Here is a 13,743-nt window from a genome sequence, read left to right on the forward strand (position 1 = left end):
TTTGTGTGTGTGTGTTGAACATCTTAGTACTCTGATGAAGCTTATGGACCCATTTGCAGAATAATGATTTTTTAATGCATAAAATAAAATACAAGGATTAAAAGAAAAAGTAATTGTGTTGAAAGTTATCAAGTATTAAAAATAAAATGGTAAAGATGGCAGGATAAAAAAGCAATAGAGTTTCAGTCTCCACAACACCTCCTTGACAAAGAACTAGAAATTGCACAAGACTAAAATCTAATCAGGAAAGTCATACTAGCTGATTCAGGAAGTACTCCATCTTCAGGGAAAAGGGAGGAGGGGTGATCTGGCATTCTTGTATGTAAGGACTGCAACCAGCATTAGGCATGAGGGCAGGAAACACCAGAGCAAAAAGATCTCATGAGATTCCTGAACTACGGCAAGGTTGATCTTACCAAACAGGGAAAAAGGAGGAAATGGGGTTAAAAAAAAGGGGGTGGGAAAGAGAGAGGTTGGATCATGGGAGGGATTAGTTAGAATTCTTAATAAGAGATCTGGGGAATAAAAAGAAAAGGAAAAATATCAGAAAATAAGACAGTGGGAAATACACAATTGATAATCATAACTGTGAATGTGAATGAGATGAATTCATCCATTTCAAAGAAAAGAATAGCAGAATGAATTAGAAATCAGAAAAAATACACATATATACATATACACATACATAAACATATTCATAGATAATTGTTGGGGGGAATTGAATTTACCTCTTTCACATCTACATTTATCTAACCAAAAGTAAAATAAGAACCCAAAATGTGAAGGACATGAATAGAATTTTAGAAAAAAAAAAAAGATGTGCTAGACTTCTACAGAACATTGAATCAGAATAAAAAATATTGTATATATTTGTTGTCAGTAGTGTATGGCATCTTTACAAAAGTGACCACCTATTGAGCGCTAAAATTGTCTCATAAGAAAAAGAAGAATTATTAAATTCATTTTTGACCAACCATAATTTTTTTGGATTTCTTAGGTTTTCTTTTTTTTTTACTTTGAACTTTGTCATTATTTCTTTTGATTTTCAGGATTTCTATTTTGATGTTTATTTTTTGTTTCAGGATTTGTTGTCTTTTCTCATTGGTTTTTCTCATTGTTGTCTTTTCTCATTCATTGGTAGGCCACATTAATATGGTTAAAATGACAATATTACTGAAACTAACTTATTATTGCAGTGCTATACCAGTCAAAGCTGGAAAAATTAGTAACAAAATTCATCTGGATCAATAAAAGATGAAGAATAAGAGGTGTATTAATAGAGGGAAAGGGGTGGGAAGGACAGAGGATGTGCATAGCCAGCTCTCAATCTATATTACAAAACATTCACCATCAAAATAATTTGATAGTAAAAAATAGGGAAGTTGTTCAGTGGAATATATTAGGTACTTGATATGCAGAAGGAAGCAGGGAAAGTAGTTAGTCTTTGATAAACTCAAATATCCCAACTCACTATCTGACAAAAACTTTGGGGAAAACAATAAAGAGTCTGTCAGAAACTAGGTATAGATAGACCAACATCTAACATCACATACCAAATTGAAATCCACCTGGATACATGATTTAACACTAAGGGCAATGTTATAAGTAAATCAGGAAAGCATGGGAGAAATGGTCATAGGTAAGGGAAGAGTTTATGACCAAACAAGAGATACAGAGGTTTACAGTAAGTACAATGTACAGTACTGATTACATAATTTTTAAAATTTACATAAGCAAAATTAATGCAGCTAAAATTAGAAGAGAAGAAATAAATCAAAGGATAAATCTTTCCTGCAAGTTTCTCTGATGAATGTCTCATTTCCAAAAAAAAAAAAATAATAACAGAAACTAAGCCAAATTTAAAAGAATAAAAACCATCCTGTAATTTATAGTCAAAGGATATAAATAGTTTTTCTGAGGAAGAAATCAACATATCAAAAGCCTTAAGAAAAAAAATTGAAATCACTAATAATTAGAGAAATGAAAAGTAAAACAACTCTGAGGTATCCCTTCAAAACAATCAGATTGGAAAACTTAACAAAAAATTAAAAACAAAAAGTGCTGGAGGGAGTAAGATAAAACAGGTATTCCTGGTGCTATGAATCAATCCAGCAATTTTGGAAAGCAATTTCAAATTATGTCCAAACAGCTATTCAGCCATGCATATTCTTTCTTTTTCCTCTTTTCCATTCTCCTTTATTCCATAAAGTTACAAGTTACATACACACACACACATACACACACACACACACACACATACACACACACAATGGGCAAAGGGACACAGAGACAGAGTGTGTGTGTGTGTGTGTGTGTACACATATGTGCATGGGTGCATGAGGGCATAAGGTTAGAGGACAAGAGGGAAAAGGACTGAATACTCACCCCTTACCCAGCCAGTAGGGAGGGGGCAGAGCCCCAAACATGGGACTTCTAGGTAGAGATGAGAAAGGATCCAATGGCAACCAACAGACCTTTGGGGGGAAATGAGGCTCCTACCCCCAGTACTTATCCTAAGGGACCTTGTACTTATTGGGTGTTAGAGAAAAAAAAAATCAACAGACCAGGAAGCAACAGAAAAATAGTCAGTAAATTCACTATGGGGAGGCAGGCCTTGTAAAAGCAGTAAAGGGGGCAGTGAAAAGCTCCCCCTAAGGCTTCCTAAGCTAGAAGGGGCCAGCTCACCTCTACTTAATATTAAATTGGGGGGAAGGGAATTATTCCAAAGGGTGACTTTTCTTCCCCTCACAGACTGTATCTAGATGGTGAAGGGAGGGAAAGCTTGTCATATAGGAAGGAAGTGGGGAAAAGAGAACCTGGATGATGAGTGTCTTGGTGGTTGTGGTCAACTCTCCAATTTAGGAGAATTTCTTTCCTTTCAAAGACCAGTTGAGACCTACATCACCAAAATAGGTTCTAAGAGGATCTTTACCTGACTCCCACACTCTTAAAATATTAGAACAAGTGGGTTTCCTCCAAATGCCAGAGGAATGACTGAGGGACTTCATCCCTTACCTGTGATCCCATCCCTACCAACACTTAGGAGGGGACCTGGGGGGCCCTCACCAGTCATAGCTTCGTGACTGTCAGCAGGGGGATTCCTCTAGGCCCTGTATAGCCAGCCGAGGGGCTGCCTCAGCTCTTCTACCTCCACTGGCCCCAGAAGCCTCATGCCCACGAAATTCCAAGGTGCGCTGTGGCCGGTATCGAGATGTCTCTCTATGCTTCAGCATCACTCTCGTCCAAACTGATGTAGTCCTGTCGATCTTCCTGGTCCCCAGTTCGGTGATTTCGGGAACGCTGAAGGATGTGTGCCCTATCTCAGATGTGATGTCCAATGTACATCTATTCTAGCAGAGTCCCTCACTGTTCTTGTCTCCCGGATCCCACCTGGTGCTGAGCGCATCTCAGATGTTTCTTGGTAGAGTTGGGGAGCACCATCACCCAGGTTGGAGTAAGAGATGACAGTGGAGGATGAAAAGGTCTGACAGTTGGCTCAGGTTGTCATGTGCTTCACATTCCCAATCATATAATTCATCATCCCAAACATGTCCATAAAGCCACCTGTCATTCCCAGCATCCCAAAGGGTGAGACAGCTCCAGCCTACATCCTCCGGCTGGCAGGTCAAGCCCCTGCTATGCTCCCATCTGTGATGCTAAGGAAAGGGCTGTAGCTGAAGCCTCTGGACAACATCAGGCTCATGTACTGTCGATGAATAGCGAAACGGTCCATGAGGAACATCGGGTCCTCAAGCTCTCCATCTGTCATGAACCAGAATATCCTGTTCTTGGCTTCCAGGAGCTCTGAACTGCCCTGATCCAGGGTGCTGAGGGGCCCAAGGCTCAGGCGCCTATCCGGCTGAGCCCGATCCCGTCCCTGGCTTAGGCCCGCCGAGTCGCGGCCCTGGTTAGATTCTCCCGTGGGCCAGGGGCGCGTTGAGGCGGGTGAAGAGGTCAAACGATCCTTCCTTCCTTCTTCTCTTCTCCTCCTCCTCCTCCTCTTCCTCTTACTACTGCTGTTGCTGTTGCTACTGCTGCTTCCGGAGCACAGCCAGGCTCCAAGCCATGCATATTCTTTGATCCAATGATACAACTACAGGGTCTATATCAAAAATAGATCAAGAAAGAAAAGGGCATAGGTATACAAAAAACATTTTAGGTTGTGTGTGTGTGTGTGTGTGTGTGTGTGTGTGCTGGCAAAAAATTGAAACTAAGAGAGTTTGGGGAATGGCTGAATAAGTTATGGTATTTGAATCAGATGGAATATTATTTAGCTATAAAAAGTGATGAACAGGATGGTTTCAGAAAAACAAAACTAGAAAAAACATGTATAAATTGATATACTGTGAAGTCAGCTGAGCCAGGAGAACAATTTCTACCACAACAACAGAAAGGTATTGTAAAAGTAATCAACTTTGAAAGCCTTAGGAAATATGATCAAGACAATGACCCACCATCATTCCAAAGAGTGAAGGATGAAATGTGGTATCTACTTCTAGATAGAGAACTGATGGACTTAATTGAAGTATGTGTATAATAGTGTGTGTATGTATGTGCATATACTCAAACTACACTCCAAGTCCATCAATGTATATATGTGTACATATGTGTGTGTTTGTGTGTAAATATACACAAACACACATATATATGTACATAGATATGTATTCACATACACACACACATATATTTGGACAAGGCTACTACAAGAAATTGTTTCGCCTGGCTATACATATTTGTACTGATTTTTTTTCTTGCCTTCTCAATGGGATGAGGATGGGCAGGGGGAGTGAGAGAATTACAAACTGAAAATAAAGTAAAATTGAATTAAAAGTAATAAAAAATATAAAAGTTCACCATCCCATAGATAAGATCCTTGGCCTAGAGTAAAAAAATAGATTCTGTGTGTAGAAATGTCAGAGAAGTAAATTTTCAGCTGGTTGTAAGAGAAAACTTCCTGACAATATTGGGTACTCTTCATAGTAAGACATTTTTCCACTTACTCAGTCACATTCTTTCTACTCAATGATGTTCTGTGGACCCCAGTGGATGACCAATCAGTTTATCCATCTGAAAGTCTTTATTATATCACTAGCTTCCAGTGTCTGACCTATCAGTAATCATATGTATGATTTAGCTATAAGAACACAGCTGAATCCTGCCAGCTCCTTTCAGGACTGGTGTTCCAATGATACTGAATCCAATCCATATGATAAGTCTGCTTGGTCACCACCTATGGAATGTTTCATTAGAATTTAAATTCAGCACATGAATAAACATATTTGAAAAATACTACTGATAAAATGCTGTAGTAATTTTATGAAAGCCACATAATTGATGTACCTTGTTTTTTCATAATTGCTAAAACTTGTATTTGAGAAAACAAGTTTGCATGTGGTTTCCAGGTAAGCTGCCCAGATTTCTGAAGGCTCTTGTATCTTACTAGATTTGTATATTTTGACTTGAATTAACAATTCCTTCTGAATTATTCTTTATCTCATTGGACTTTATTTTTCTTTCTTATCAAACTTTCAGTATGTCAAGTGATATGGCTGTTTAATACAATCAAAAATGCTTTATCAGTCACCTCACTAAACTTCAACCTGCCCAATTACTCTTAAAACAATGTTTTTGCAGGATCTGGAAATTCTATAAACAAAACCAATGCTCCTTGTCATTTCTGACATATCATAGTATTCACTGCTCTCACAATCACCAGATATTCATTTGGATCCTGTTTTGATTTGGGGGGATCTTAAACATGGGCACACAGGTCTAATATTAATATTTTGATAACTCATTTCAAAATAATTGGTATCCTTATTTAGTGCTATGTATTTTACACGTTTAAAATACTATTCTCATAAAGGATTCATAGGTTTGACCGGAATGATTGTAAAAGGAGTCCATGACTTAAAAACATTTAGGAACCTCTCATTTAGTCACTCATTTAGTCAAAGAAGGGGGAGATTTGATTCCTGTCTTCAAATACCTTATAGTCTATTTATGCAGTTGATGTAAAATGATATACAAAGGTGATATACAGATGAAGAAACACCATTAAGGCAGCCAATGATGAAATTTGAATGACTGACACAGATAATGAATGGTTGAGAATCTCAGAATAAGAAGATTGTTTTTGGCTGAGGAAAGAAAGGAGGAAGGAAGGAAGGAAAGAAGGAAGGAAGGAAGGAAGGAAGGAAGGAAGGAAGGAAGGAAGGAAGGAAGGAAGGAAGGAAGGAAGGAAGGAAGGAAGGAAGGAAGGAAGGAAGGAAAGCTACTATATGCCAGACAGTGCAGAGCACTGAGGATACAAATGCAAGTAATACAAAGAAAAATATTCCCTGCTTTCTGAGAGATTCTAATTGGGGATAAGAACACACAAAAGGAAACTTAAAAGCACTGGTGGGAGGGGGGGTGCTGAGGCAGTTAGGTGTTGTTGTTAGTTGGGTAGAAAAAAAGACATAGTTTTGACATCCAGAAGCTCATATCAGAGTCAAGTTGCTGTTGCGACTCACATGACGACAATGAACAACAGTACACCTCTCTGCACAAAATAGAGTAAAGAGAACTTAGTTCCAGGTTTTAGAGGGTCTTCAATACTAGGCAGATTTATGAATGTAGAGCACTAAAAGTGAAGAAATATATTTAAATAATGGAGTGACCCAATGGATGTCAAGATTTAGGATAATTAATATGACAACAATGGTCAGAATTTGAAAAAGGAAAGATTGGAGGTATGCAGACTTGTTTGAAGACTTTTTGAGCAATCCAGATGTAAGAGGAAGAAAGGCAGGGTTGTGGTGGGGAGGGAGAGGATGATGAGAGGGGAGGAAAGAGAGAGAGAGAGAGAGAGAGAGAGAGAGAGAGAGAGAGAGAGAGAGTTTTAAAACATGGATCATGAAATATTGATGCTAATTTTGCATATCCCCATTCCTCAATCAGTCTGACTTTGGTTTTATGAGTTTGAAGCCTTCTAGAGCTTGTTGTCTGGGTCTCTTCTCTTTAAGGTGAAACTGACTGCCAAAGTATCTTTAGTGGAATAGACTGAGTTGTGACTTTGTTGAGGTTTAGGGTTTAGAGGTGCTCAGGACCCCCAAAGTACTGACATGCTGGGTCCTACCAAATGAATTTGACTCAAGCCTTCTTTCAGTTAAAGTAAAATAAAGTTTATTAAAGATTCACCATATTGGTTAGACTTTTAAGGAGACAAAGTAATTGTGATGCTTGTATTGACTAGCTTGTGAGAACAATCTGATACAGACTGAATCTGAACTAGATTGAATCTGAGCACCTTCATGGAGGCAAGATGGATCTTATATGCCTCAAGACTGTGGGAGGGATCTATAGGTGGTCTAGTAGTTTGGAAGGAGGAATTTAGGGAGGGTTGTGATGGGACTGGGGTTAGACGCAATGAACCAAGAAAACGGGACGTAACAGACCCTGGAGGAATAGGCTAGTATAAGGGTAACAGCTTTGCTCATAGATATTTTGATAGGATCAAAGGTGGGAGGTAAATGAATGATACCTGAAGATAATAGACAATGGAGGGCTAGGCTAGATTAAGGGTAACAGATTCATTCATACTAATAAAGGAATGCTTATGGCCTCCGGCCAATACCAGATCTAAGGGGAAGATTCAAAGAGTTCAAGGGGATTCCCAGAGTCTATACCCCATCAACTGCACTTATTTTTTTTAACAAAGACAGCAATGGTCTATTCTCTCTTGCCCTCAAACTATCCCATTTGACAGTGTTGATAAAGCTAACTCTTAACTGTTATTTCAGGGGTTAATTTGGATTCCATTGTGTAAATTACCCTGGGGGTCTTTGAACCTACAATCTTTTGAGTACTTATCTGCTTTTTAGTTCCCAGTGATCAATGGAAGAAAGAGAAGATGAAATTCACTTCAGCCTGGTGAAATTTATTTGCTACTTTCCTAATAGAATGTTTGATGGGGTGAAAGTAAGATGTTTAGATTATTTCAGGATTTTGATTATCTGAGCTTTCACTATAAAATAGACTTGCTTCTAATAGTCAATTAATAGATGTTTTATATCCTAATATGATTTTATGTGTATTGGGGCATTTTCTAAATAGACAGATGAAAGATTTATGAAACAATTAGAATATACCAGGTACTGTGTTAATTACTAGACTAAATACAAGAAAAAAAGTCAGATCTTCATCTCAGGTAGCTTATATTCTAAAGAGGGAAGAAATTACAACAAAGAGAGTTGAAAAATGTGGGGGGGGGGGATGGGGAATATTATCTGAAAAGAACCAGGTGTATGGTGAGTTAATGGAAAAGTTCAAAGAGTAGAGAAAAAATTATATCCATAAGGAAATGGTGATGAGTCTAGGAAGTTACCTTACCAATCAAGAGAGTGAGCCTCAGAGAATGTAAAAGAACTGAATGTCAAAGATAATATGAAAGGAAAAAATTGGTAGGGCTTTGATTAAATAAGGGGACAAAGAAGATTGAGTTTACTGGCAGTATTATTCACTGGGGAAAATGTGGGGTAACAAGTAATGAGATGAGATTTTGGTGATGAATTTAGATTTAAAGAGACTGAATTTGAACCACTGTGCAAAAAGAAAAGAAGCATTAATATCCAGTAGGCAGCTGATAATTTTGGGATCAGAGTTTGTTTAAAGCCAAGCACTCACAACTTTCCAGAGGACTGCTGCTTTGAAGAGTTTTAATGTTCTAATTACATAGTATAGGGAACTCTCTATTTATTCAGCAGTAAATTAAAGCAAAACATTCACACAAATCAAAGGTTATTATGTAACTTATCACCAAAGTGACCACATAGTTTTCATCAAAGTGGTCACATAGTTTTAAACAAAAGATATCATTCAGTAAGTCCTTAACTCAATCATCCTTAAGGTGCAGGCCTCCTTAAGGGACACAGAAAGTACAAAGATCAAAGTTCTCCACCCCTAGATCACAGTAAATCATGATGTTCTCAGTTAGCATTAGGTAATCAAGAAGAGGTCTTTTCTTCTTGACTTGAGGCTGGTAATCAGTTTCCATGGTTCATTTTCCATGGTCCCAGCTCCTGTCTGAATCTACCCAACTGTCACCTGGATTCAAAGGTAGGTAGCTCTCAGTTCTTTGTCCAGCTCCTCATTCAGTTCCTCGTCCACTTCCCCTTCCATATTGAAGCTCATAGTGTTCAATCCACTTCAAGTCCTTCACAATTTCTGTTTCTGAGAAGTCAAAGCTTAACAGAGCCAAAACAATATTCATACCCTTTGCCAGCATCATCATCAATTCACTATCTGTCTGTGAAATCAACACAAACCCACAAATAAGGTCTGAGAACTCAATGCAAACCATCAGCACTGTCCCAGTGCCTCTGAAACCTTCCTCCAGGACTTCTCTAAACAGACTACAAGAAAATCCTCTTTCAAGGCTTCCAGTAAGGTTCCAGGGCTTCTATAGAAAGTATCACAAACGAAAATCAATACAGACAGAATAGACAAAAAGAGTGCCTGGCCACCACAAAGTTCCTCTTCTCAATTCTGCTCTTTCCTATTTTGGGCTTCTCCTTATATATGGTCATTAGCTCCTTCCTGTTCCTCCCCTTCTTATTGTGTCAACAAGTTCATCCCACTGTGGGGTTCATAAGTTCTGTTTATTAACAAAAACTTGATATAATCAAGGCAAGGCTCAAAGACACTTGAAATCAAACAAGGTGCTAAATACGTAAGTAGCTGAAACAAGACACTAAGTACTTCTTTACTTTGGTAAAGAAATCATTGCTAGATTAATTCTAGATTAAGTTTAGAATCAGGAGGCCTAAATTTAAATATAGCCTCAGAGGCTTACTGGTTATATGTGATGCTAGGCAATTCACTTTAACTCTTAGCCTGTTTCCTGATCTCCAATTTGGGAATCATAAGAGTACCTATCTTATAAGGTTGTTTGTAAAGAACAAATGAGATGATAATTGTAAAGAGTCTTAGCACAGTGCCTAGCACATAGCAAGCATTATATAAATGTTACTATTAATATTAAGACAACATTTTTGTAGTCATTCATATAGAGGTAATATTTGAAGTCATTGAAGTATATTTTTTTTAAAGGAATGAAAATAAAAGAGAACAGAAACTCCAGAACTGACTTTTGAGCATCCTTCACATGTTGGATCATAAACAGGAGTAAACAAAGGAAACATAGGTTTGAAAAATAGATATGGAAACAGAATCATATACTGGAACCAAAAGAAGAGTGATGCAAGAAGAAAATAGAATTAAATGACTCAGAATAGAGGAAAATTGACAAAATTGATCTGCTAATTCAGAAATAACTTCTGACTTTTAAAAGTAAAGTTTTATTGTTTTATTGATTCATTGTTTCAATAAAAATTTTTGAGCACTTAGTATGTGTGAAAACTAGTATGTAGGCAATGTGAAGAATAGAAAGATGTGTGCTTGTGTGTTTGTGTATTTGTGTGCAATTTCTAACTTTTAATAATTAAAAAGATATATACTGAAAATTACATATAGTTATAATTCAAGATAATTCACAAAAGTCAGGTTTTACCTAATTGTAGAGAGAGGAGATAGTGATAGCTTCAGTATTTTCATTTTTTCATATTTTTTTTCCTTTCTTGCTCCCTCAACTTGCTCAACTTTCTTTCATTAAATAGTTTCATTGAAAACTTTCATGTTTCTCTACAAAATATCTTACCTCAAAAAATTTATCTAATATGCATCCTGGGGTCCCAAATAGAATTAAGTTTAGGTTATACTATAACCTTACCATAAAGTGGAAATAAAAGGGAGACATTTTCCAAGGTGAACATCCCCTTACCATTGTCAACAAATTCTTAAATCTCCCTGTGATAAGGGCTAACTCCTCTGCAGAACTTGATCTGGCTTTTGGAATGACTCCTGTCAAATCAAACAATATCTACTGAAGACAATACCTTACTTTCTATATGCCAAATCTCAATCATTTCACATGCACCCATCATCCCGATAGAAGTAGAGAAATGAGAGGCAAGGAGATGAACCTGAGCAGTTCTCTTAATTTAGCTGGTGTGTGGACAAAAGACCTTCTAAAAGGGCTATACCTCTCTCCAGTCCCAGGGTTCTCACATTGCCAAGGCTGATTGCTCTTGAAAGCAGCAAAACCTCCTGATGCAGTGAAGTGCTTGTGCTCTCAGGAATAGCACCACCCACACAGCCAGCAGGTACTAGCAGGAATTAAAAGGACAAAGTGATTTTCACTGAGCCTCATAAAAATAATAAGGAGCAAACGACAGTTAGAGTAACCAGGAAAACACCCAATAAAGGAGCACAATGGTTTCATTTGCTCAAAGGGCGCTGAAGAGCCTCCCACAAACCTGTCGCCATACTCCTACTCCCTTCTCCTACTCTCATGCTGCTGGCTCTGATGGTTACACTCAAATTTTCTATGAATCAACAAAAATACACTGAGAATCAGTTGGGTTGTGGAAGAGAGGAAGAATTAGAATATGGAGTCCCTGCCCTCCAAGAGCTTAAAATCTAGTGGGGAGACTTTTTTAAAGAAAGAGAAAAGAAAAACAATAATTTTTTTAAAAACATAGTGAAGTAAAATGTGTATTCTTTCCATTAGTAGATCTGGTTGATTTCCTCTCTATAGATTTTCCTGCCCAACTCAAAATAGGTTGGTTATGTGAAATCTCATCATGTTGATTGACTCAGTTTTTGATATACCTTCTCCATTTCTTCTCTCCCCTCTGATTGCAGAATTATAAAAGCACTGAACTTCCAAAGCTTTTTTTTCCTAGAGGATTGTGATCTGAATTTTCTAGGTAACTCTCCCATTTACCATTAACAACTCTGCATTGTTTTAGCTTCAGGAAATATCATACACATTTTCTCCATTAGATTGTAAGATCCTTGAGGGCAGAGACTATTTTTTTTCATATTTGTTTGTTTAGTGTTGTGATAGTAATGGCAATTAAAGATTCCCCTGTATTGGCTTGGTTTTCAAATTGATTGTGTTAAAACCCAGAGTTTGTTAATCCCACCTGTGGGATGGGCTTGTTGATGTGAAAAGAAAGTCCTGAATTGGGAGGAGCTGGTGATGTAGATTTGGAGAGACACAAGAGAGAGGCGGAAGATCTTTTTTGGAAGCAGCACCTCGTGGAGAGAGAGAGGCTAAGAGGATTGCTGGTGGCTGCTTTGAATTGCCCTGGACTTTTGAGACCTGCCCCCTGAGCTGCCAAGGACTGAGGAGACATGGCTGTTTTGCTGGTACTTTGTCTGTCTGTTTTGATGTTATTTTGCCAGATTTGTCCACTGGTGAAAGACTGTCCTGTTGAAGAAGTCCTGGAACCTGGCATTTGGTTAAGAAGGCCTGAGACTGTCCTGCAGACAGAGAGTGAATACTGTCCACTGGTGAGGGACAGTACTGTTGTTGCAGGGGTCTGGAGACTGTCCGGCAGACAGAATGAATACTGTCCACTGGTGAAGGACAGTGCTGTTGTTGCAGGGGTCTGGGAGCCTTTCTGTTGGTACAGAAGCCCTGAAGAAGGATTTTCTTGTTGTATGTTTACAGAAATCCTGGGAGAGGGCTTTGCTAATGTGTTCAGGGGTTCTAGGACTGTTCTACAGACAGAGGATAAATTCATGAAGGGACTGGCAATGTATCTTATGGCCTTGCTAAGCCTTGTCTCCCCAGGAACTAAGATTGCTGAGAACTTGCCTCGTGTCAAGATGAAGAAAAGACCTCCATTTGGGTATTAAGTGCTGTGTTTAAACTTGATGTAACTCTGGGGTAGATTCAATTGTGATCCAGGGGTGGGGAACTTTTGACCTTTTTGTGTTCTATGGTTGAGCAAATGAATGTATTTTACTTATGTTTGGAAACTAATCTCCATTTGAGAAGAGGGGCTTTGTGGTGGACTTAATTAAGGTATAGCCTAGGGGTGGAGAAGTATTTAGAACAGAGACTTTGTAATTGATTGAATGATTGGAAGGTCCTGGGGTGGGGTAGTACTTGGAGATTATTTAATCATACTTAGTAAATACTGTATTTTGAATGATGTCATGTTTTGATCTTCTCTGTTCTGGGTTTGTTACTGAATAAAATAGAGAGCACCTATGCTAGTATTTTGAAACTGGGAAGTTGCCTTTCCTTGTCATTACATTACAAGTGTTTAGCACAATGTCTGACACATAGCAGGAACTTAATGATTATTGAATTGAATTATATATATATATATATATATATATGTGTGTGTGTGTGTGTGTGTGTGTGTGTGTGTATACATGCATCCATGTGAGTATATACACAGACACATATGTGTGAATACATATATTTGTGTGCATATATATTATATTCTTATGTTTGTATGTATGTCTTTTTACACTGTCATCCCTCTTAAGAAAACAAGATTCATTGTTGTTACTCTTGAGTTATCCTTATCAACATATTGATTGATCAGAGTATCTATATTTTTCAAAGTTCTTTTCTCTCTCTTGTTATAATATAAATCACTCTGCTCATTTCACTCAGCATCATTTCATGGAAATACTTCCTGGTCTCTCTGAATCCAATTTTTTAAAATTATTTTTTTTATAACATGATAATCTTCTATTATATTCATGTACTATATGTTATGCCATTTCTCAATTAGGGAAATTCCATTTGTTTTCAGTTCTTTGCTATAATAAAAAGGGTAATTATGAATAGTTTTTCCATGTGGATGCTACTCTTCCTTTTCTTCTTCTTCAGTTTGG

The 13,743-nt window shown here is 37.7% G+C and overlaps 1 pseudogene; it reads right to left on the reverse strand.

Annotated features, from left to right (window-relative positions):
• Positions 1–2,267: 2,267 nt before the first annotated feature.
• Positions 2,268–11,367, reverse strand: LOC138144341 (myeloid leukemia factor 2 pseudogene; annotated as a pseudogene).
• Positions 11,368–13,743: the final 2,376 nt, after the last annotated feature.

The sequence above is a fragment of the Petaurus breviceps genome, unplaced genomic scaffold (assembly GCF_028583685.1).
Source record: "Petaurus breviceps papuanus isolate PSGF00001 unplaced genomic scaffold, PetGlider_PUasm1.0 90696, whole genome shotgun sequence".
Classification (NCBI taxonomy): Eukaryota; Metazoa; Chordata; class Mammalia; order Diprotodontia; family Petauridae; genus Petaurus; species Petaurus breviceps.